The sequence below is a fragment of the Trichechus manatus genome, unplaced genomic scaffold (genome assembly GCF_000243295.1).
Source record: "Trichechus manatus latirostris isolate Lorelei unplaced genomic scaffold, TriManLat1.0 scaffold00063, whole genome shotgun sequence".
Taxonomy (NCBI): domain Eukaryota; kingdom Metazoa; phylum Chordata; class Mammalia; order Sirenia; family Trichechidae; genus Trichechus; species Trichechus manatus.
Genome location: NW_004443999.1, coordinates 3,475,123 through 3,500,766, shown reverse-complemented (window position 1 = coordinate 3,500,766; position 25,644 = coordinate 3,475,123). Strand labels below are relative to the sequence as shown.

The 25,644-nt window shown below is 36.9% G+C and overlaps 1 protein-coding gene and 1 pseudogene across 1 annotated transcript in view; one reads left to right on the top strand and one right to left on the bottom strand.

Annotated features, from left to right (window-relative positions):
- Positions 1-25,644, bottom strand: part of DCC (DCC netrin 1 receptor) — a 608,075-nt gene that overhangs the window by 41,317 nt on the left and 541,114 nt on the right. The window lies entirely within an intron of this gene.
- LOC101359555 (RWD domain-containing protein 1 pseudogene) lies at positions 3,724-4,423 on the top strand (annotated as a pseudogene).

Sequence of the window (25,644 nt, the reverse complement as noted above, 5' to 3'; positions counted from 1 at the left end):
CGAACTTATCTTTTAAGGCTCACAGATCAGCAAGTTCTCAGAGACTCGGTGCTCCCTCCCGTTTGCAGGTGGGAACGGCACGTCTGCGTGCAGGACGTGCAGTCCGGATCCCGGAGACCTTGAAATCAGCTCGGGAGTGTCCGCGTGCAGATCATTCCCAGGCTGATTATTTCCCACAGTTATAAATAAAAATAAATTAAGGAAGAGTAAAAAGAAGGATTCCAGGGACATTGAGAATATTAAAGTTACAGAAGGAAGATCTAATATACAAATAATAGGAGCCCTTGATTAAAAAAAAAACAAAGAAACTGAACACACAAAAATACTGTATTTAGTCAAATACACCAAAAAAAAAAAAAAAAAAAAGACCTGTAAGGGGTGGGGTGGGGGGGATTATATTACTATAAGATTTTTTTCTTTTTTTAGTTGTTGTAAAAATATATATAACACAACATTTTCTAATTTAATGTTTTCCATGTGTACAATTGAGTGGCATCAATTACATTGATCATGTTGTACAAACATCATCAGTACCTGTTGCCAAATTGTCCATCACCATAAACAGAAACTTAATGCTTCCAAAGCAATGATTTCTGTTTTCTTCTTCCCTCCCACCCCTGGTAACCACTAATAAACTGTGGTCTCTCTACATTTGCCTATTCTAATATTTTATATGAGTGAGATCATACAATATTTGTCCTTTTGTGAGTGACTTACTTCACTCAGCATAACGTTTTCAAGGTTCATCCATGGTGCAGCATGTAACAGGACTTCATTTATCTTTATAGGTCAGTCATATTCCATTGTTTATGACATTTTGTTTATCCATTCATCTGTAGATGAATATTTAGGTTGATTCCACCTTTTGTCTATTGTGAATAGCGTTGCACTGAACATTGGTTTACATGTGTCCACTTTTGTCACTGCTTTTAAGTCTCTTGGGTATGTACCTAGGAGCAGAATTGTTACATCATACGGCAGTTTTATGTTTAAATGTTTGAGGAACTGCCAAACTGTTTCCTACAAGGGCTGTACCATTTTGCATTCTCACCAGCAATGGATGAGGGTTCCAATTTTTCTACATCCTTGCCAACGTTTCTTGTTTTCTTTTTTTTTAATCTTAGTTATCCTAGTAGAGGTAAAGTGGTATCTCATTGTGGTTTTGATTTGTATCTCCTTAGTGGTAATGATGGTGAACATCTTTCATGTGCTTGTTGGATCATACCTATTTCTTCTTTGGTGAAATATCTATTCAAATCCTTAGTCCAATTTTTGACTGGTTTGTCTTTCTGTTGCTAAGTAATAGGAGTACTTTATATATTCTGGATATCAAATCCTGATCCAATATATGGTTCTGAAAATTTCTCTCCCAGTTTATAGTTTATATAAACTATAAATTTTTCTCCCAGTTGTTAGTTTGTAACTAACTTTGTAGTTAAAGTCTTTCATTAATGAAGTATTTTTAATTGATTATTATCAGAATTTTAACAGTAATACTTTATACAGGATGAAATTTGCATAATTTATTTGAGATACTCAAGGTAAGAAAATGTGAGTCAAGGATTTTATAGCTAACAAAAAATTAATTTTAAATATAAAAGGCACAGACAAACTTATCAACTTGCAAGCAATCAGGGAATAGTGTTTCCTTGATTCTTAGAACTAATAGAAAATGAGCTTCAGACATCCAAAATGACCAGAGAAAACGTTAACCTAGTAGTTAACTGGTGAATAATAAAAATATTGAACTAAGACCAAACGAGTATTACAAGGGAGGAATTTCATTTTGTAATGGCTACATGTTCTGATATTGTAGATATACTAAAATCATTAAAAAAAATTATGGGAGAATGGGGACAGCATATGTAAAAACAATTCAATATTTCAACAGTTATTATTAACACAAAAAAACAAACAAACTTGTTGCTACTGAGTCGGTTCCGACTCATAGTGAACTGATACGACAGAGTAGAATTGCCCCATAGAGTTTCCAAGGAGTGCCTGGTGGATTCAAACTGCTGACCTTTCAGTTAGCAGATGTAGCTCTTAAGCACTATGCCACCAGGGTTTCCGAATTATTAGTGGTGGTCAAATCATTATTGTTATTCTGAGACTATTATAATATGGGATAAAGCAAATGAGTAATCATGAGAAATTTTAATTCTATCATCCCCTATGTCCTTGAGAACCAGATTCTTTGTGAGGAAGTAAGAAGGTACACATATAATATGAGACTTTAACACAACATCATGTTCCCAGAACCGAACTGGAAAAATCAGTATATACTCAAGGTATTTTATTTCTGTCCTAGCTCTGTCCACTGAAAAGGCCTAGAAACATTGACTCATAGCGATAAGCATCCCTAGCACTCAGTGTAGGCTGAAAATAATATTTTTTACTAAAAGAATCCAGGACTCCTTGGAAAAATTATTGATTCCTGTTCTCAGGTAGGAAACATGCCAAATGAGCCTGAAGCATCTTGAGAAACCAGATGGAAAAGAAGTAATGAAAGACTTATAGAGCTATATTAAACGGATTCAAGGGTCAATTTTAAGAGGCTCCCGCTGGCCAAAGATGGGGACAATCTGACTTCAATGAAGACGAGATTTGTAATTTATTGAAACTCATCAAATATACATAAATCTATTAAATAATAAGGATATTTTAAAGGATAAAAATAAAGTCTCTTCTGAGGTTGACTGAGAACCAAATTATTAACTTGAACACTCAATAAAGAACCAAGCATATTTCCTATCTTTCCTAAATAAGCTCTACCATTGTGTAATCAAACAGTGTATGAGGGGAAACATCTCCTTATAACATTATTTCAGCTAACAAAAACCAAGTGACGGAATTAAAATATCACTATTTTGAAACCTCAATGAGTGAACGGATCTAGGCATTAAGTTTTAATGACTGCTAAGATAAAATTAAGAGAGACAATCAAACATCTTCTTCCTCCTGATGAAAGAATATACTACATCCTAGAATCTTGACAAAGGCATCAAGTCTACTTACTGTTATCTAGCCTCTGGATCCAAACGCCAGTGTGTAGGAAATAGATTAAAAAAAAAAAAAATGTTGAACTCTACCATGACAATGCAATTAGCAAGATCCAGACTTAGCAATTCTATAGGTCAAATGGTCTGGATTCTTCAATATGCAAATAGTAAGTCAAAGAAAGGGATAAGGAGAAAAAAAATAAATAAATGAAATAGTAGAGCAAATAAAACTAGAAGAGACTTAAAGGATGTATCCTTTTTTTTTTTTTGATGGGCAAAACTATAGTGTTTAGAAATGAAACACACAGGTGGTAAAACCATAAATACCTGTGAGTGATGAAAATAAAATTCAGTACCATGGTTTTGGGATGGGTGGGGAGTGGGCTGTTATGGGATGGTGCACATGGAGAGGATGACAGGGTAGCTACAGAGTTCTATTTCTTAAGTTACGTCATGCATACAAGGGTGTTCACTGTATAATAATTCACTAAACTGTATTTGTTGCATCTGGTTTTCTGGATCTGAGTTTTATTTTATAATAAAAAGCTTCAGAAATGAGTGAGTTTAGGCCTAGCTTTGGGCCTTGGGCCTCCCGCTGGGGACTCTGAGCTACCTTGGCCTCCGCCAGCTCTTTCCATGATGCCGTGGTTCTGGCTACAGCAGTTGTTACAGTGTGCCACCTTGGCTTCTGGGAAAACCACAGGCAGTGGCAAAAGCCTTGATGACAGATTATAGTGAGGAGCAGCTCAACAAGCTGGAGACTCTGGTCTCTGACTCCTTCACAACATTATAGAAAATCCACCCGGGTTTACCATTACTGTGACATCTGAGGCTGGGAAAAATGATGAAACTGCCCCGATTACGCTCAAGTTTGCATACAATGACAAATACCCAGAGATGAAGCTCCTTTTCATGAAATATTCTCCCAAGAAAATCTAGAAGATAATGAAGTCTCAGATGATTCAAAAGCATTAGCATTACAGGTAGAAGAAAGTAATGATCTTTACAGTCAGTTGTGCAAGAAAAATTAAATGAAATAACAGAGCAAATAGAAAGTGAAGAGAGGAAGAAAAGAAACAAAAAGAAGCAGAAGCTGAAAAGCAATTACTTTGTGACGCTCCTGTTACAATTGAGATTTTTTTTTAAGTTGGAAGGTCAAGCTTGAGGAAGAACGTTTGTAAATTGAAAAGAAATGAATGAAAGAAGAAGAACAAGCAGGAAGAAAATAAATTAAGTGGGAAATAGCTATTTGAAATAGATCATAATCTTGACACAAGTGATATCTAATTCTTGGAGGATGCTGAAACAACATGGAGGTAGATGCGTCTTTGTTGCAGAGAATGGATGACTTGAATCTGGAGGATGACAAGGAGCATCCAGATCACAGTCCTGCTAACCAAGAGAATGACTCAACTGACTAATGGACCGTCCCCGTCCTTAGGGAGGCTTGACGGCCACAACAGCTGTGACTATGCTGAGAGCATTTGGATTTTCCTTTCTTTTATTCTAAGAAAAAATAAATTTCAGGAGAATACTCTTCTGATAACTTTGATCACTGACTTTAATAAACTGACCATAAAATTTCAAATAAAAATAAAAGGAGTGAGTTTATCTCCGACAGAACGTTCTGTGAAAATTGATTTGATGAATTTTTCATTACAAAATCTCTACATGATCTAAATATTGACATTGAAGATATGATGTTCCAAACTATGACTCAAGAGCCACCAAAGAGCAAGAAGAATAAAATAAGATTATATATAATGTCATCAAAGGGCTTCTCTTCAGTGAATTGTTTGCCCCCCAGAAGGGGATATTTCTTGTTTGAGTTCATGTTATAAGGAAGTATTCAATCAATAAATGTTAAATGTTCTTGTTGATTCAAAAATACTTACAAAAAGATGACCCTTTGTTTTCAGGTTACTAACATAATTCTGGTCAGAGAAAATGATAGAAACTATGTAAAATTAAGCACGAAAGTGTGTGATACAGCTTAGGAGTGTCCTGTGAGTAGAGGCCTGAGAAATTAGTGAGGGATTGGGTCATCCAGGAAGACTTCTCACAGACGGGGCCTCAACTAGGACTTAAGACATAGGCAGGATTTAGAGATAGAAGGATGATAGGAGGTAGAGAACTTCTCAGAGAAAGAGATGGGAAATGGCAAAAAATACAATTAGGTAAGTCAGCAAAGTAACTTCTCTACTAGGAAAAATATCCTTTATAGTTACTAGACTAGAGACTAAGTCTGATTTCAAAGACATGATTCATCTACCAAACCATAGTGTAAACATTTGCATTAGGGTTGATCCATATGAAAGTACCTTTTTGTGGGACAAATTCTACTTTGTTGAATCTAATTCATCTATATATTTATATTTATCTATGTATGGTGGCACAGTGGTTATGAGTTCGATTGCTAACCAAAAAGTCAGCAGATCAAATTCACCAGCCGCTCCTTGGAAACTTTATAGGCAGTTCTACTCTGTCCTGTAGGGTTGTTATAAGTCAACACCCAATGGCTTTGCTTTTGGTTTTTATGTATCTGTTTATTAAGCGAGTGAGAGAAAGATCAGGCAAGCCAAACTCAAACGCTTGTAAGTGTTAGTAACAAAGACAGAAAAAGAGTGAGAGTGAGGGAGAGAGAATTTGGCCACAGTGTTTGAGAGACAGTAGGGCAGAGAAGATCTTATAAAGTACATAGATCAGCTAAGAAGCAGAGTTAACTACTCAGCTTCAAGATAATGTTAGCATATGAAGGCAGTCTCAGTATTGTCAGATATCTGGAAATCCAGATTTTTATATGAAATCACCAGATTTTCAAATGTTGGCATATAATTTAAATAAAATGAACTTGTGCTAGCAAAACAAAATATATCTCTGAGCTGAATCCAGGCCCATGCCAGTAGTATATTAATTCGAAAAGATTCACATACAAACAAATATATATATATGGAATTTTTTTTCCCAGAGACAAAAAGATAGTGAACTCTGGACTTCTATACTCAAAAATGTCAACAATCACACCAACAACAAAGTAGAAACTTCATATTACATGGTAAGGAGGATGAGTATAAAATAATAAAGCAGATGTTCATTTATGAAAGATGATTGAGTTTGATTGATTTATATTCTCATCTCTAATTTAGACTAAGGAGCCCTGGTGGCTGCTAACTGAAAGTCTGGTGGTTTGAACTCATCCAGCGGTCCATGGAGAAAAGACCTAGAGATGTGCTCCTGTAAAGATTACAGCGTAGGAAACCCTATGGGGCAGTTCTACTCTTGATGGCACCTAACAACAACAAATTTAGATAAGAATTCAGAGTCAAGGATGTCCTACTTGACAGGAAGCTTCTGACTTCTTATGGTTAATAGCTGAAGTTTACAGGTTGTCAGTATGATCCATGAGCCACTAAATTCATGCCTTCACCTCCAGGTCTCTACCTCCCACCTGTCCAGTTTATACCTCCTTAGACAGTACACTCAGAATAAGCTTCTGTAAAATCACTGCATCATTGTCCAGCAATTTTTGGGAGTGCATATTATTTCTCATTTTAAAAAGAAAAGGAAAACCACCTTAACTAGTTCATACTTGTTCTACTGGTTGAGTATTTGTCTCAATCGGAATTACAACAATCTATGCATCTTGTTTAGCTTCTATCTGGCTCATGAGCAGTATTCATCATTCCTTAATCTCTCCCTCACAGTAAATGTAAATTAATTGTCATTTCAATACTGAACCTTGCTAATATTGAGAACTCTTCAGGTCTCTGTTGTTGTTGTTAGCTGCCATGCAGTCAGTTCCGACCTACAGCGACCCTATGTACAACAGAACGAAACACTGCCCAGTCCTGAACCATCCTTACAATCGGTGTTATGCTTGAGCCCATTGTTGCAGCCACTCTGTCAATCCATCTCCTTGAGGGTCGTCTTCTTTTTCGCTGACCCTCTGCTTTACCAAGCATGATGTCCCTCTCCAGGAACTGATCCCTCCTGATGTTCAAAGTAAGTAAGATGTTGTCTCCCCATCCTTGCTTTGAAGGAGCGTTCTGGTTGTACTTCTTCCGAGACAGATTTGTTCGTTCTTTTGGCAGTCAATGGTGTACTCAATATTCTTCTCCAACACCACAATTTAAAGGCATCACTTCTTCTCTGGTCTTCCTTATTCATTGTCTAACTTTTGCATGCATATGAGCTGATTGCAAATACCATGGCTTGGGTCAGGTGCACCTTTGTCTTCATGGTGACATCTTTGCTTTTCAAATGCTTTAAAGAGGTCTTTTGCAGCTGATTAGCATCTTTTGATTTCTTGACTGCTGTTTCCATTTCAGATATCTAGTCATCTGATTAATGCCAGCCTCTCTCACTTGATGTTCAGCCATGTTATAGGATATGGTAGCAGAGAGCCTAGACTTTTATAATTTACTAGCTGCTGGGCTAATGAATTACGCTAATCATTAAATGCCACAAATCTCAACTATGATGTGTACATTTCAGGGAGACTAAGAGCTCAGCTGCTAATCAAAAGGTCGGCACTTTGAATCCACTAGCCACCCCTTGGAAACCCTATGGGTCAGTTCTACTCTGTCCTATAGAGTCCCTGTGAGTTGGAATTGACTCTATAGCAATTTTTTTTTTTTTTTTTTAAACCTTAAATTTAAACAAGAAGTGGTAACAGCTAAGACCTGGGAAAAATGAAAAGATTTGCAACAGAGTTATACCTGGTATAAGAATGTTGCATAGAACTAAGAAGAGTCTTGGAGATCTTTGGGCCAGTATTTTCCTGTGGTTAATTAGTAATTTGAGGCTCTGGAGAGTCCACAGACTTTTCCAAAGCAACACCGAACTACCAAAACCAAACCAAACCGTTGCGGTCAAGTTGATTCCAACTCACAGTGACCCTATAGGACAGAGTACAACTGCCCCATAGTGTTTCCAAAGAGCGGCTGGTAGATTTCAACTGCTGAGCTTTTGGTTAGCAGCTGAGCTCTTAACCACGGCACCACCAGGGCTCCAGACACAAAACTACCTGGGTAATAGAAGGGCTGGGACAACTCTGCAATCCCTCTCTCTCCTTTTCAAGGAGCTTTCTTTCGTGCTCTTCATACACGGTTTGTTAAAATCCTTTTGACTTTCTCTGTTTTGTGAAGCATGCTTTTGCCATACTGCGTCTGGACTTACTGACGAAGCAATAGGATCTTTTCTTGTCTCCATAAAACTTGATCCAATACTGAATGTCCCTGAACAACACAATAAAAATATTACCCAGTTATTGGTTAATCAGTGGGAAGAAGGCTATATTTCTTTTATCCCCTTTTATATTGTGATAGAGGCATCAGTTTTATGTGTGTATTGAGGAGAAAGGATGCTCTAAGAATGAATGGGGCACAAGGGAGAATGAGGGTTTTCTCCCCATACACACGAAGAGTGTCATTTACTAGCACACCACAGGAGGGCAATGTGGAGCTATTTTCCTGCACACGCTCAGCGTTCTTAAACTTTAAAACCAGTTAAATCACAAAAGAATTGCCTAGAATTGCTCCCTTTGCTATGAGTCAGAATGGACTCGAGGGCAGTGGGTTTTATAGAAGCATCGCTCTATAGAAGCAATGAATAAAGAAGACCAAAGAAGAATTGATGCATTTGAATATACCGAAGAATATAATGTGAAGAATATTGAATATGCCATGGACTGCCAGAAGAATGAACAAGTCTGTCTTGTAAGAAGTACAGCCAGAGTGCTCCTTGGAAGCAAGGATGACAAGACTTTGTCTCACGTACTTTGGACTTGTTATAAGGAAGGACCATTCCCTGGAGAAGGACGTCATGCTTGGTAAAATAGAGGGTCAGCGAAAAAGAGGAAGACCCTCAACAAGATAGATTGACACAGTGTCTGCAACAATGGGCTCAAACATAGCAACAATTGTGAGGATGGTGCAGGATCGGGAAGCACTTCCCTCTGCTATACATAGGGTCGCTATGAGTCAGAACTGACTCAACGGCACCTAACAACAACAACACAGAAGCATCAAATGAGTTAAACATATTCAATATCATCATAATGAATTCAAAATGAATTAATCTTTATTATGGTCAGACCCCATTGTTCGGGAATACACTTAATGACAATTATGACAGTAAATCTTATTTTTTGTATTTGCTGAAATGCTGTGGCTATATAGGCTTGAAAATTTACCAATTGCCTCTGGAAAATAAAGTGCAGTGGTATTTTCTCACTTGAATTCCCTGTGATTGAACCATACTGAAATGATTTGGATTTTGGTAGATGTCCATGGGAATTATTTTTAATTATGAATATTTAGAGTGATTCCTCAGATGTCAAATTATTGACCAGATTTTCATCATTGTTTGGCTAACTTTTCTTGCAGAATACTAGTTTGGGATAAAACTGGCTGAAGAAATACTTAATAATTCTTTGAGCATTCAAAATAGATGGCGCCTGGCCAGTATCTTCTCTGCGGTCAGGAAAAAGGGACAAGATGCACGTGTACTGATTGTAGGGGTTGTAAAAGACAAGTGATAGGTAATCGGGAGGAGCCAAGGTCCTCCTACTTTAGAGATTTTGTAGGCAAGAAACCCATTTTTCTCAGAGCTTTTGTTGCAGCTTGCCTGAAGGCAGGAGATGCACATGCGCTCTCTGAAGCTAAGGGAACGAGTCATGCGACCTGCAGACAGCTCCTCTGGGGCTACATTAAGATGCTGTATTTGGTAACAAAAGCCAGTGGGAAGAACATCATTATTTTTAATTAATATTTTGTGGGAATTAAATGCCAATGGCATGTGCCAGATTGACAGCCCACTGTCCTTTATTCATTACAGACTATGTTCTTCACACAGTGGTCCCATCCATGCCAAGTGCTGGTCGGAGCCCAGGATCCATGTCTCTGTATCTTTTGCCCTCTCTGTTAGCACTGCCAACAAGTCAATTAGAGAAAATTAGAGCGGTAGCTGTTTTCCTAATGCAGACACCTGCTTGTTGCAGCGAACCCGGCTACCACATGCACAGAGAACAGGCCACTGGATCACTATCAGATGGTAAATATTACTGGACACCTTTGTCCTCACTGGATATGAACTGTTTAATTAAGTATAATGGGTGGAGAGCAAATACAGCTGATTGCATTGATCTTTTAAAAGGATGAGCAATTCATATTCCAGAAAGATGTAATTTGTATAATACATTCAATTCTACTTCATTACATAGATTCCTTTGCAAATTTAATTAACAACTAATCTAACTAGCACCCTTATAAGGAGTCCCCCCCACCCCCTGCCTTCTAGGAACATTGTCCAAAGAATGGCCAGATTATAACATGATTTGTCATAAACCAGGTTTACAGGCACCAGATACTCACCTAGTCAGTGTGAGGAACTATTTGAGTCCAGAAAAAAAAAAAGTTATTATTATTATTATTATCTGCTAGTATCTATCATGAGGAGGGATATAGGTTTAAAATAAAACTTTAAATGTTTCAGTGTTTGGTAGGTAAAAGGTATTTAATAAATACTTGTTGGACTGATGTATGTCAAGACACAGAGGGACTAAATTATCCAGCGAAGGTCAAATAGCAAAAGTCCCTATTCAATATGAACATGGAACTCAGATTTCTTAATCCTGTATTGCATATTCCCATACCTGTAGTTCATACAAAATGAATCCCAAGGTATTGGGCAACATTTCCCCCCTCACTTGCATATTCACATTCAATTCTTCTTCATCTGCTCATTTGTTCATTCACTCATCATTTATTATTGAGCATCTTCTGTGCAAAAGGTGTGACTGTAAGTTTCCTAGGGTATATAAGGATTAATAAAACCTTGTTTGCCCTTGTGAGTCTTCTAAAGAATAAGCTGTGTTGGAAGTAAAATAAACTAATAAATAAATAGAAGCAAAGTACTCCGGAATCAGGGAGGTTTTGTAGAGAAGATGGCATGTGTGCTGAATCTTTTGGTGAGTAGAGATTGAGGAAAAAGAGTAGACTAGGCAAATGCAAGTGAGCAACTCAATGGTTGTAGCATCATGCATGCTAGGACCGAAACGTGAAGATGTCAACAACAACAACTAATATTTCCTCTATCTCTAGTAGTTACAGTTGCTGAATGCCTAGTTAGGACCTTTGTTAATCACCTCAAAAACCCAACCAAACCCACTGTCGTCAAGTCGATTCTGAATCATAGCAATCCTATAGAACAGAGTAGAACTGCTCCACAGGGTTTCCAAGGAGCTTCTGGTAGATTCGAACTGCCGACTCGGTAGGCAGCCGAGCTCTTAACTACTGCATCATTAGGACTCCAACCACCTCATGTCCCTTATTTTATTTAATACTTACATTAAGCCAGTGTCTGGTGTACAGTAGGTACTCAACAAGCATTTGTTGGATGAATGATTGATGATTCCCTTTTTATAGGTAAATGGTACAATGCCTAACTCCAAAGTTCAGCTTCTTATCTTCTATACTACTTGCCTTTTATTCAATAAGAGATGGTGAACTGAGAAATATTTTAAGCAAGTTTAGAACTGTGCTTTCATGAAATTAATTAGACAGAACTATGTAGTCCAGGGCTCACGCATAACAACAATTTTGAAGATGGTGCAGGACCGGGCAGTGTTTTGTTCTGTTGTACATAAGGTCATTATGAGTGGGAACCGAGTCTATGGCACCTAACGACAACAACAGTGTAGTCCAGGACAGATGAAAAAGATGTGGGAAGTGGGTAAACTTAAGAGGCTATTACAGTTGTCCTGGCAAAGATTGCATTGGCCTGAACGGAGCTGATATAGTAAGAATGAAGAATAAAAGATGGGTGTGAGCAACATAATTTGTAGGTATATTTGGAAAGATAATATAGAGAGGAAAAAATCAAGAATGAATCCTAGATTTTAAATCTGGCAGAGATATGAAACTTTTACTAAGACCAGAAAGCCAAGAGGAGAGAGAGAAATTTCTGCTTCTGTCATGTTTGGTATAGGGAGAAAAGGGCATCATAGATAAAAATGACTACCTTCCCTGGGCTCTGATCTTGGTGAAAGAATTGTATGTAATTAACCTATGGTATGGTGGACTCGTCCTTTGAAGTTTGAAAAAGCAGGGTATCTGCTCCAGAGACTCTTCTAAATGATTCCTTGTCCCCCTCTCCCTTTTTTTCCCCCATTGAATTAATTAGTTGTTTGGGGATTATTTAGACCAAAAATAATCTGTTTAAAGTTTTTAGATCTTCCTTAGTAAGTGTACCAGATTTATCTGTCATCTTCCTTAGTTTGATTCTAAAATAAATTTTCATCAATGATCTCAACAATGTAACAGGCTAGATCGGCAGATACAATCATTGCCATTTCAGAAATGAGAGACTGAGGCTCAGTCTTAATGGTGTCAGGCAGGGAAGACGTAAGGCGGAGTGTCTTGTATGTCTGAGGTGTGCTCCTCCATCGTGCTAGAAGGTCTGGGTTTTTCTCTGGTCCATTCTGCAGAGAGGCTTCATGTTAGAGCAGAACAAACATTCTTTGCCTGCTTCAACCATGGCAGTATGCTTTGGCAGGGAGCCTGCTGAGTTGGAGAAGTGACTGAGTAAATGCTTAGATTACGAAGCACTACAACAGCTTACAAATGAAGCACTTAATGAAATGATTTCTCAGTAAAGCTTTACATCAGGAAATTAACCAGAGACAATACAATCAAACACTCAGGTTTTCCTCTTTTTGTTCACATTTCTCAAAGAAAAAATAGTTAAATAGAGGACAAGGTGGAAATATTATATAACCACTTAAGGCTCAAAAAGAAACACAACTACTGTTAATTTAATTAACTTGAGCAAACAAATTGTTACTTGGACATAATAAAAAAATAAGTCTCACTGCCTAGAATTAAGACCAAACATTAACTAAACTAAAATAAAATGCGCTTTGGTCAGGAACTGAAGGGGAAAGCCTATCTTTCCCTTTTACAATTTTTTGTCATCACTTGCTCTGCTCCTACTTCCTTTCTCCTTTTACTTTACTTCCTGGTCTCATTTTCTTCCTTAATCTCCTCACTCATTCCATTAGGTTTCTGGGAGAGGGGAAGGGAACAAGGAAATAGAAGTGCATAGAAAAAGAGAAGATGATGAAACGAGAAAATATGATAAGGATATGACTACAAAAGGGCTGAAGAAGTGTAAAGAAGGAGGTCAGATGTTACTATAAATGACTAGAGTTCTGGTTTACCAAGAACTTGCCATGCACCAGACATCAAGCTTGACATGACTTATCACACTTATCTTCACAGTAACTTTAAGAGGTGGGTGCTTTGATTTTTCCCGTTCCAGAGATAAGAAAACACAGGCTTAGTGATGGTCCTATTGATGTCATTAGGTCTCTTCAAGTCAGTTCTGATTAATAGCAACCCTATAGGACAAAGAAGAACCGCTCCATAGGGTTCCCTAGGCTGTAATGTTTATTGGAGCAGATTGCCAGGCCTTTTCTCCTGTGGAGCCACTGATGGGTTCAAACCTTTACCGTTTAGTTAGCAGCCAAGCGTTTAACCAGCATGCCACCAGGGCCCCTTTAGTGATGGTACTAAACCAAAAACCAAACCCATTGCCGACAAATTGACCGTGACTCACAGTGACCCTATAGTGATAGTACTAGAGCTTATTAAATAGCTGAGCTGGCAATCACAGTCAGTCTGTTCTGCTTGCAAGTCCCCCTGTGGTCATTGCAGGATAAAGACTGAGTAAGACAGGAGGGGTAAAAGACCCTCAAATGATTTGCACCTTCTTAGAAGTGAAAAAGTAGAAATAATGAAAATATACAAAAATAATTTTTGGACTTCACTATGTCCCATTTTGGAAACCCTAGTGGTGTAGTGGTTAAGAGCTATGGCTGCTAACCAAAAGGTCGGCTGTTCAAATCTACCAGGTTCTCCTTGGAAACTCTATGGGGCAGTTCTACTCTGTCCTATAGGGTCGCTATGAGTCGGAATCGACTTGATGGCAACGGATTTGGTTTTTTTGGTTTTTATGTCTTGTTTTAAGCAGAGCCCAAATAAAATTTTTCACTTTTTACTAATGTGTATCAACATCATGTAAATACCATTTAATTTTCTCCTAACATCATGATATTCTAGCATATCTCATGGTGATTATTATTTTATACTTTGATTTTGCCTTTTCACTCAACAGATGTCTGAGACTGTGTGCGTGCATTTGTGTATATTAAAGTAGTCTGCTCAATCTGTCAGCTTCTGCTTTTGCTGCTCAGGTCTGTGTTTTCATCTGGGTGCTGACTTTTGCTATCTGAATATTGACCTTTAATTATCCAGTATGCCAATTAGGATACTCAAATACTCAAGCAGCCTGCAGCCTTCACGCATAAGGGTACATTTACTTGTAATCATCGTTGTTATTTCTGTATGTATTGTTGCTTCTACTTTCTTCATTAGCCTCATACTAAATCTCATTTGAAGTAATCCATTGAGCGCTATAAAAGTAACCCACTGTGATGGGTAAGGTTGTGTGTCAACTTGACTGGGCCATGATTCTCAGTGGTTTGATAGTCGTATGATGGTGTGATCACTTCCATGATGAGATTTGATATTATATGATCACCTCCATGATGGGATCTGCTGTGAGTAGTTGATCAGTTGAAAGGGAGTTTCCTTGGGCATGTGGCCTACTTTGAATATAAAGGGATATTCTGGCAAGGCTTGTGGGCTTTTGCCCATTCTGGATCCTGCAGCTGGCTCCTGTTCGTCTCGCCTCCGGTTCTTGGGATTTGAGCTAGCAGTCTTGTGTATTGATCTTTGGAATTCGTTGGTCTTCAGAATCTGTGAACAACAGCCCTGCTCTCTGGCTTGCCAGTCTTGGGTTCGCTAGCCCCTGTGGGTACATACATCAAGAGAAGGCTCTATCCTGACCCACGGACTTGGGACATTCCGGCCTCTACAACCACATGAGCCATTTCTTTGATATGAATCTCTCTATATATATATATTTATACACTTTACTGGTTTTGCTTGTCTACAGAACCCAGCCTAAGACACCCACTGAGTGCGGAAAACAATGTTGTTCTATAGTACTTTTTGCAATGATGGAAATGTTCTATATCCGTGCTGTCCAATATGGTAGCCCCTAGCTACATGTGGCTATTGAGCACTCGAAATATGGGTAGTGTGAGTGAGGAACTGATTTTTTTTTTTTTTCATTTTACTTAATTAAAATAGCCACATAGGGCTATTGGTTTCCATGTTGGACAGGGCACCTATATAGCTCTGTTTCCGTTCTCTTTCATGGTGTTCTAGTATTTACTAAGGCCTTGCAGACAATGCCAAGGGCTGATGGAGCAGATTCAGTGTAAAGAGCTCCTGCTGCTATTTCTCCATTTTTCCCTACAAATGTGAAGGAACTCACTACCTATACATACTAAGATTTTATAGCCTGGCTTTAAGTTTAATTTAATAGGTTGCATACTTATATCACACTTGAAGATAAGAAAATTAATGCATTGCCTTATATCTGATTCAATGCCTTATACATATCCTAATTAGTTTCTCTCGTCATGGCAATAAGATTGCCGTAACTGATGAAACCTTCAAATCTTCATAGTTTTCAGTTCTGCGCTCTAAAACGTGGGTTTGTTTCTCGTTTGAATATGTACTTGACTCAGGAAAATATGATTTGATGGAAAATAACTTTGTTAATAATGAAAAGAGACATTAAATTAATGATAATTTTAAGGTGGCTATAAAATTGAACCCATCTTTAACCTTATACTTAATAAAACATGAGAAATGAAGTTGGAATAATTAGGTAAGAATAAAGACCTGGTAAAAACAATAACTACCAATGATAAATGGTACAGGAACAGCATTAGGCCATTTGATCATAAACAAATACAGTTTCTGCCCTAAGTTTTTAAGAAAACCAACCAGCATTTTAGTTACACTCTTAGACTATTTTGAAGGGAGTGGGTAGGAGAGAAGTGAGCCCTGGTGGTGCAGTAGTTAAAGTGCTCAGCTGCTAACCAAAAGGTTGGCAGTTCAAATCCACCAGCCGCACCGCTGGAGAAAGATGTGGCAGTCTGCTTCCATAAAGATTTACAGCCTTGGAAACCCTATGGGGCAGTTCTACTCTGTCCTGTAGGGTCATTATTGACTCGACAGCAGTTGTTTTTTGGTTTGGTTTTGAGGTGAGAGAGAGAAAGAAAAAAATCAGACTAAATAAAATGGACTTAAAATGAGTTGAGCCAAGTCAGCATTAATAGCAATATTCATGGGGAAAATTCATAGTAAAAAATACTGTTAACGTGGAAGCCATGAAATCAGAAGCACAAAAGACTTGTGGGTCCCAGTAAAATATATTGAATTGTAACATTACTAGTATATATTTGAATTTTAATAGAGAATTATGTACATGATTGCTTTAAGCTGACCTAGATTATAATAGAGCTGCATTTTGGGGAAAAAAATCTGCTAAAAGTCTGAACAAAGGAAAATAATAAAACCTACCGAGTCGGGGAGAGACAAACGTGTGGTTATGCAGGCTGTTTTCAGCATCTTGTTTAGTGAGAACTGGGAAGAGAGTAAGTAGCCAGAAGATGGTATTCAGAGACACAAACTCAAAAGGGGCTACAGACCTAGAAACATGCAAAGGGCTGCAATTGCGCTTAATTAAAAGGGCCCCTGGCTTTCAGGGGGAATCACTGAGCTCCTAGGTTGGAGGCAGGAGGACAGAGTTTTTTCAGGTCAGATTTTACCCTAAGGAGATGCAAGATTGGGGGGAAAGCCCCAGGTACTGGCGTTAGACATACTTGGGTAAGAAAAAATTTGGCTACTTAAAGGTATATATTCTTAAGCAATTTCTTAACTTCTCTAAGATTCATTTTTTTTTAATCTGCAAATGTGAATTGCATTACTTTAAGCTATATACAGTTGATATAATATTTTAAAATAACCAGATTCTGTGTAAACACTCAATAAATAGTATTTGTTTTATTATTATGACCCATGTTAATCTGAGACAAAAGAGAATACTACTTCTCATTACCATTTATTAGAGATTTAATTCAAATTTTGTTCACTCTCTCATTTTTAGGGTCTCAACTCTCTTTGATGCTTATCCTGTCTTTTAGAGCTCTGCCAAAACCATGACCCTGGTGTAGCTGTGACCAAAAACATTTTTCCTTCACCAGTTCCAGGCCTACAAAATAACAGTGAGAATGACCTTTCATATGACACTCTGCAGATTACAAAAGGGAATACAATCGTGCTTCCGAATAGTCACGATCTCTCTTTTAACACTCACTAGCCCCACTCCTTTTTAAACTGTGGACTGGAGGTATACTCTGACCAGATGGACTTACCCTGGAGTGACTGATAAGGCAGGAGATGTGCCTGGTGTTTACGTCTGGCTATTTTGAGTACATCATTTAAGGGAAAAACAAAACTTAAAACAAGCCACAAGTAAAGAGATGACCTCACCATTTTTACACTTCTTCTTTTTTTTTTTTACCTGAAATAGTGCTTTATAACCTGGTTGCTCATCTTATTTATAAGATTTGGGCCTGACTCACTTTGGTTGCTTTATTAAATCAAATCCACCAATAAAAAAATTCTATCAGTAAAGGATTTAAAAAGGATATGCTATAATTTTTGAAATTCTTTCCCAGCAAGGATTTTGAAAAGATACTACAAACAGCAATATCACTGAAATAAGGGTTGAAAATCCTAAGGAAACAATTCTGAAGGGGTAGCACTCACTCGTTTATATAAATTTTATTATATTAGCTGAGCATGAGTCACGCTGTATTGACATGGGCTCCTATCCACACTTCGCTGCTGAAAGGAATATTATGGTTTTCATACGTTATTTTTACCTCAGCCCACTCTATTTAGAATCTCTTTGTTTATTTCAGATAAAGATAAAGGCCAATTCTGGAAAATTAAATCAGACATATATGAAGGATTTGTCTAAAAATCAATTCTAGACTTTGTCAAATATCAAAACTACCTGGGTGCTCTCAAGATTAATGAAAGAAAAAAATTTGGTAAAAATAAAAAAAAAAATATGCTAAAGAGTTCAAAGAGAATGCTCTAACTGCTTTGTTGTTTAAGAATTCTATTTTACTGAGTACTATGTGAAATAAGAGGTCTATCAACAGGGTAAGAATTTTTTTTTCTTTTTAAATGTAAGCAGTTTTTCTTGCACTGTAATTATTATATGATGATTTGACTCAAAGTAAAAATAATAAAATAGGGAAGTATAATCAGAGAAATATATTTAAATAATACAGTGGTAGTCTCAAAGCTTCATCAGAAACTATTTTTTAATGATGAAGTTTAACTCATGATGTCCTACCAGGATTGAAGGCAACAGATGTGCTACTAGCTGTATTTGTAATCAATATGTTATATTAGTTACAGTACAGACCAAGCTGCTATAATAAAGAAACACCAGAAACACAGGAGCTTAAATAACACATAAGTGACAGTTTAGAAGTGAGTGGCCCAGTGTTGGTCATGTGGGTTTGCCAGTCTTTGTATGTGACTTCCATCTCTAAGTTCAATTCCTTGTCATCTCCTAGCTAGGAAGAAGGGGAAAGCGGCCTCAGTGTTCACATATACGCATGCATTCTTTGAGGGAGCAAGGCCTATTAATGGTGCCATCACATTGACTTATCCCCATTGGCCAGAGTTAGTCACACAGCCACCCATAACTGTAAAGAAGCCCATGGAACTCACATTGAGCTGAGTGGTTATATGTCTTACTAAAACTCAGAGTAGGTGGGGGTATTATTAGCTACTTTGTAGAAAATCAGAAGAGATAATCCAGGGAGAGTTCTTTCCAAAAGAGAATGAGATAATTACCACCAGGATGTTTCAGAAAGGTGGTGATTGTTTACACATGCTCTCCCCTTTAATGCATACACCACCAGAGAGAGATGAATGTCCTTATTCATACTGAAGGTAAAGGCTATTTTTCTTTATTTTTCCTATTCCCAGAGCCTACCATAGTTCCTGACATATAATTTAAGAGTTAGAAACTATTTGTTGAATAAAAACACAATTGGTTAAATAAATAAATTTAAAGGTTAAAAGTTGATGCTGAAGAAGATTAAATACCTTTCTCAAGGTCAAATAGCTTGTAACTGGTGGAGTTAGTATTCAATCCAGACCTATTTGAAGTTATTCTCCTAAGTGATCTCCTATAGGAAAGTTCCTGTGATAAAACAAGCCATTTGCTTTAGAGAAGCTCTTCTTCTGTAAACTCGAATATAAAATCAGTAATGACTCCAGCTTTGTCAGCTAGGGATTTGTTGCATTTCTTTTGTGAAATGTGAACGGTACTCATGTTGCTCTCATAAATTTCCTGAGCAATCACCCACTGTTCTCTCTCAGCCTTTTTGATGTCAGAGAAGTCAGTGGTTGACTGATTCTCAAATGAATAATTCTAACAAGAAGGCTGATTTCCAATGGGCTGCATTTTTGCTTATGATTATAAATTGTGAGGTTAACACCTGATTAATGGATGTTTTAACAAATGCTTGATACTAGAATGCTCACACATTCCTGGTCTCATCCTTTACCCATCATCTATAATGATTTCTGAACTGATCCCTTCAAAAACCATTAAATCTTATAATGAACTAACTGGGCTACCATCCATGGATTTAAGTATTAATGCTCACTCAGGAAACGAAAAGTTTGCTGATTTTTTTTTATTATGGAAAGTAGAATTCAGAGAGAGCTTGTTGAATATTTAAAATAAGACAAAATTCCCATCAACGTGAGAAACATCATGGTGACAATCTACACAAAGGAGTCTGGTTTTCTGTATCGTGTATCTGTATGTGTGTGAAGGTTTAATTGTGTGTGTGCACGTGTGTGTGCATATGTGCACATGAGGGGAACTTCTAAGAGTTCAAAAAGTATATCTAATGTTTGTAAATTTTAAAGTTAAGAAGTCATGTGTGTGGGAAACCAAGATGGTAAAGAAGAAACCTGGAAAAATATATAATGTTATGACATTATTTACACAAATATAAAAAAAGAGAGTAGAGGAGACAATTGAAACAAATATAAAAATATTTCTCCCCAAATCATCACCTCTATTTATTTTTACTATAATTATGTGGAAATATTTAATGAAGGTTGGGAATTTTGAATTCTACAAGTCATTTTACATTTCTAGTATGGCAGATAAAGCAGCAGAAACTCTTAGTGATCTCCCTCTGTCCTTTTTCCATTTTTTCCTCGGTAATAGTCTCCATCAGCATGGATAAGGAGCCCTGGTTGCACAGTGGTTAAGCACTTGGCTGATAATCAAAAGGTCAGTGGTTCAAATCCACCTGCTCTAAGGGAGAAAGATGTGGTGGTCTGCTTTGTAGAGATTAAAGCCTTGGAACCTCCCTGGGGCAGTTCTACTCTGTCCTATGGGGTCACTAAGAGTTGGAATCGACTTGGCCTCAATGACGTTTTTATTATTTGTTTGTTTTGTTTTGTTTGGAGCATTTGATGGGCTAATGTCTATGCAGAATTAACAGTATATTTCCCAGCCTATCTTGCAGCTATGTTCCCATGAGAAAACAGGATAATTTCTCTTCAAATTTGAAAGAAGAAAACAAAATCTTTATAAAAACATGTTAAGTGGCTTAATGTATTTTTCCTCTTCTATCTTCCTAGCAATCTCAAGAAATCTGCACTTATATTTCTAATTTAGAAATGTGGAAATTGCTACTTGGAGTGGCTCTGTTATTTGTCAATGGTCTCCTAGCTAATAAAAAGAAGAACCATATTCTAAGTCTTTGACTGCAAGTCCAGTGTTCTTTATATTCAGTTATAATCTGTAGTGTTTCTTTCTTTGGGCATTTGATCCATGTTGGTTGAAATGCTGAATCACAGCATTAAACTCCAGATATACTAATGCTCTGATAACTCTACCTAATTAACTGAATAGACTTATCAAGAAAATTCTATTTTGCTGTTATTATAATGTTAATGATCTTGAACAATTTATTTATCATGATTTTTTGCACCTCTAATATGTATCTAATTGATAATAATAACCAGACGTAGTCTGCCCAATGGCTCTCAGGAAAGCCAGGCAAAGCACCAGATGCCACTTGTTAGAGAAAACAAACTAATCTAGTTACAAGTTACCCTACAAGTCATGATTACTCAATTTAATTTTTTTTTTAAATTCTAGTACATATCGGAATCAATTCAATGACAATGGGTGACACATATCGTATACATTCTCTATTATGGGCAACTCTGGAGAGTTGAGGTGGTGGACTTGGTTGAGGAGAAGGAAAACACATAGGAAAGATAGTAGGCAAGAAATACGTGTGGAAGAAATAGAGAGGGACTTTGTGTGTGTGAGAGAGACAGAAGGTGAGGGAGACTGAGACAGAGAGCAAGACAGAGAGTGAGGTGAGTTAGAAAACAAAGTAGACACCAAGTTGGGCATGTTCCCACAGGCAATCTTTCCTTTACATATTTTTATTCATGTGGATTGTGACAATCAGAATACATTAGCTTTTATTTTCACAGATTTTTGAAAAGCAGGTTAGTTTTTCTTTTTTTGCAGGAGAGAATATTGTACGATCCCACTAGACAAAATATTTAGAATAGGGACCAAACTTTCTTAGTGGCTACCAGACGAGCTAGGGAAGGGGGAAGAGAGGGTCATTATTTAGAAAGCATTGAGTTTCTGTTTATGATGTGAAAAATTTGGTAGCAGATACTGGAAATGGTTTGTAACCATTGGTTGTACAATGATTAATACAGCTGATGTCACTGAATTGTCCGTGTAAAAAAATGTCAAATTGGCAAATGTTGTGTTATATATATTTTACCACCCACATCCACAAAAGCAAACGAACAAAAACTTCCTTGTTTTGGAAGCTACTCAGCACTGTACTTGCTTTAACTTACAAACTTCCATCATTTCAATGAAAAATGGAATTCTCTGAAGAATTCTTCAGGTACTAAATTTCTGTGAAGAAATGACTTGGACTTTGGGAAATTACTTTTGAACTTCAGAGGGATTGGTTCCAGTTGTTTGATATTTTTCAAAGCTGTACTTGACTCTCACAAGATGCTTGTGAAAGGTACTTAACTGGATGTAATATAGCATAGCAGTTAAGAAAATGCTTTTGACCCAAACAGTTTGAGTCCTGGTTCTATCAACTGCTACTTAAGAACCCTGGTGCAAGTCACTTAAGTCTTCTTAACCTCAGTTTAACTTTATGTAATTGGTGTTAACTCATCTGTTGTCTGGCATCATTCAGAGTACCGTCCTGTTAGGATTATTATAAGGATCAAATGAGACAGTGCATATAAATACATAGAGCTTGGCATATATTAAGTGCTCAATAAATGTTATTTATTGCCATGATAATGGGCCATGCAAGCCTTCTATCATTTGTAATGCCCATATTAAGCAAGCTTCGTAGATGCTATTCATATAGCAGCATAACCAATACTATCTTTCTGTTTTATTGAAAGCTCTTAGTGACGGAGCTTTCAAAGTCTAATAATAAAATGTAGGTCACAGGAAATAAAATTATACTCTTCGCTTAGAAAACGTTGCAAATGTTTATGAGGATAGCATGTTCAGAAAAGAGAAAAAAAAAAAAAAAAACTTAAGCCAGATTTTGTTCTTGAAGATACATGAGACATGTTTCAAAAATAGCTTCATTCTCCACCACACTGACCCTTTATCGCCCCACACTTCCTGTGAAGGCCAAGAGTGCTTGTTACGCTGACAGATTGAGGTGAGGAAACAAGGACGCAAAATCTAAGTAACTTGACCAACAACAACAAAAATCTCTGCAACGCATGCCCTGGCACTCTGGAACTTCAAAATGCTTTTGCATGCTCCTCAGACAAGAAAACACCAAGAGAAAAGAATGGAAGCTTTCACCATGCCTTTGGAAGGAGACCGAAATGCTTGTTACTCATTTTCAAAATTTCTGTAAGTGTATTCCATTTAACAACCTCCATGCTTTTGCTTTCTGTATGTCATCAGAGACACGCATCCAACAATTGTCAAAATAACAGCCTGTAAAGTTGTTTCACAAATTCAAATACAAAATGGTTTGGTGATAATACAAAAGACTTGAAAAAAAATGCAGGATGTAAAAACTGAGAATTGAACGTTTACTCAAAAAAATGAGATAACTTATTAGAAAAGGACACTGACAGGAATAGGGTCAAGTATAAAGAGAAAACTGTCACCTCTCTCTGCTTCAGGGCTATGATTTGTTTCGCCCAGTGATTTTATAGTGTTCTCAGATTTCTGCTCAGAAATGACTAATTAGCTAGCGCGCAAGCCTTGTGAATTAGATTACCATAAAGATAAATCATTTGCTTTTTCTCTTCTGGGTATAATTCCTGGCTCTGTATTTTTTATTTTATTTTTTTAGACTAAACCTGATCACTTTGCATTATATGTGCTTTGCTCTTAGCAGAAGAAAAAAGACTAAAAAAAAAAAAAAATAAGACTCTCTAGGCAATATTTATTGTATTCTTTTCAAGTTTCTTGTCTACTTCTTGCTGGAAAACAAAGATCTTGCCATATGAAAGAAAAAATAGACGTGGATGAATTCAAAATTGGTATTGAGTTTCTAATTTGCCTCTGGACACTAACATAAGAGATACGGTCTACCAGACAGAAGAACACAATTCCTTGGGTTAATTGAGACACTATTCCTTTTGACCACAAAGTTAGAACTACCTCATTCATCTAACTTCACAACCAAGAAGCTTCTCACAGTCATTCACTATCATTTTAATGCTTCCTTTTCTTCAGTAACATCCCCTCTTCATGTTGAGTTCTTTCTTAACTTGCCATTTAAAAAATAAATTGGTAATAATACTTTAGTAAGTAGATAAATATCTGGTTCAAAAAATTTTTAAAACGAATTTAGAAGAAGATCAAGAAAAATACGAATAAGGTTGAGAGTTTGCTAAGGCTGTCAAAAAAAATTGCAACAAACTTGGTGGCTTAAAGCAACAGAAATATACTCCCTCACAGTTTTGAAAGGCAGATGTCTGAAATCAAGATGTTGGCAGAGCCATATTCCTTCTTGAGGCTATGTGGGAGAATTCCAGCCTCTGGTGGCTGTTGGCTTTCCTTGTGGCTACATCACTCCCATCTCTGCCTCTGTCTTCACATGGCTTCTCTTCTTTCTGTGTCTCTCCTCTGTGTCTCTTCTGAGAACACCTGTCATTGGATTTTGGGCCTACGCAGATAATCCAGGATAATCTCATCTTGAGATCCTTAAATTAATTACGTGTGAAAGACTCTTTTCCCAAATAGGTTCACATTTACAGGTTCTGAGGATTAAGATGTGGACATATGTCTTTTGGAGCTCCCATTCAAACCACTATACCTTTTAAGGAGGCATATATAAAAAAATCATTAATTTCTAAAATTTCACTTCCCTGCTAATTATTAAGAAGGCTATGTTGACTTTCACTTAAATGTTTGTGGGAGAGAATGATCCCTTGGCTCAGAGCACAATGACTTTTCAGAAATACTCCAGGCTCCCAGCAAAAATATTTAATCTCTTCTAATGAATGAAGTGGCTTACACAATGATGTCTAAGTGTATAAAAGGCTGACTATTGTAGTTCCACTTTTCCTTTTTATATACATACATTAATATTCAATGGAGCAACAGCAATACAACCAGACTTGCTATTTTTTTAAATGATTTATAATACAATCTGCTATTTCTGAACAATATGGGCATATTTGTTCTCATTCCAATGAGATAATAAAATGCTTAGTTTAGGAAAGATCATCCCTAAAAGGTGAGTCAAATTTGACATTATATATAATCTTTCCAACTGTGTTTAAAATACTTTTCTATGACTTGTGGTGTGTATAATGAATGGTCCTTACCAAATGATTGTGTTATCTAAATAAAACATGTAAATAAATGTTCACATACCAGGTATTCTATTCGATTAACTGGTTAATATGTTTCAGGATAGACATTGTAGGAATAACAGATTCTATTCCAGCTAATGTTCTTAATTTGCCAAACTTACATAATAATTTGCTATATATCAGTTTCAAGACTAATATATGTCTGATTTTCCCCATTTGTGCAATGAAGTATTAATTATTAAAACAAATACACACACACACACGCAAGTGTAGAACTTCACCTGAAAAACAGAAAACTCTTAGATGCATTATCTAATGTAATGATTTATCACTTTTTTTTTTTTATTGTACTTCAGGTGAAGGTTTCCAGACAAATAGTTTCTCATGAAACAGTAGTACACATATTGTTTTATGACATCGGTTAACAACCCCACAACATGTCAACCCTCTCCCTTCTTGACCTTTTTTTTTTTTTTTTGGTGAAAACACAGCCAAAGATACATCATTTCAAAAATTTCTACTTGCACTGTTCAGTGACATCAAATACGCTCTTCAATTGTGCTGCTATTCTCAGTTTAGATGAAGGTTTACAAAATAAAATAGTTTCTCATTAAACAGTTAGTACACATGTTGCCCTATGACAATGGTTAATAACCTCACAACACATCAACACTATCCTTACTCAACCTTGGGTTCCCTATCACCAGCTTTCCTGTCCCCTTCTGCCTTCTAGCCCTTGTCCCTGGACTGCT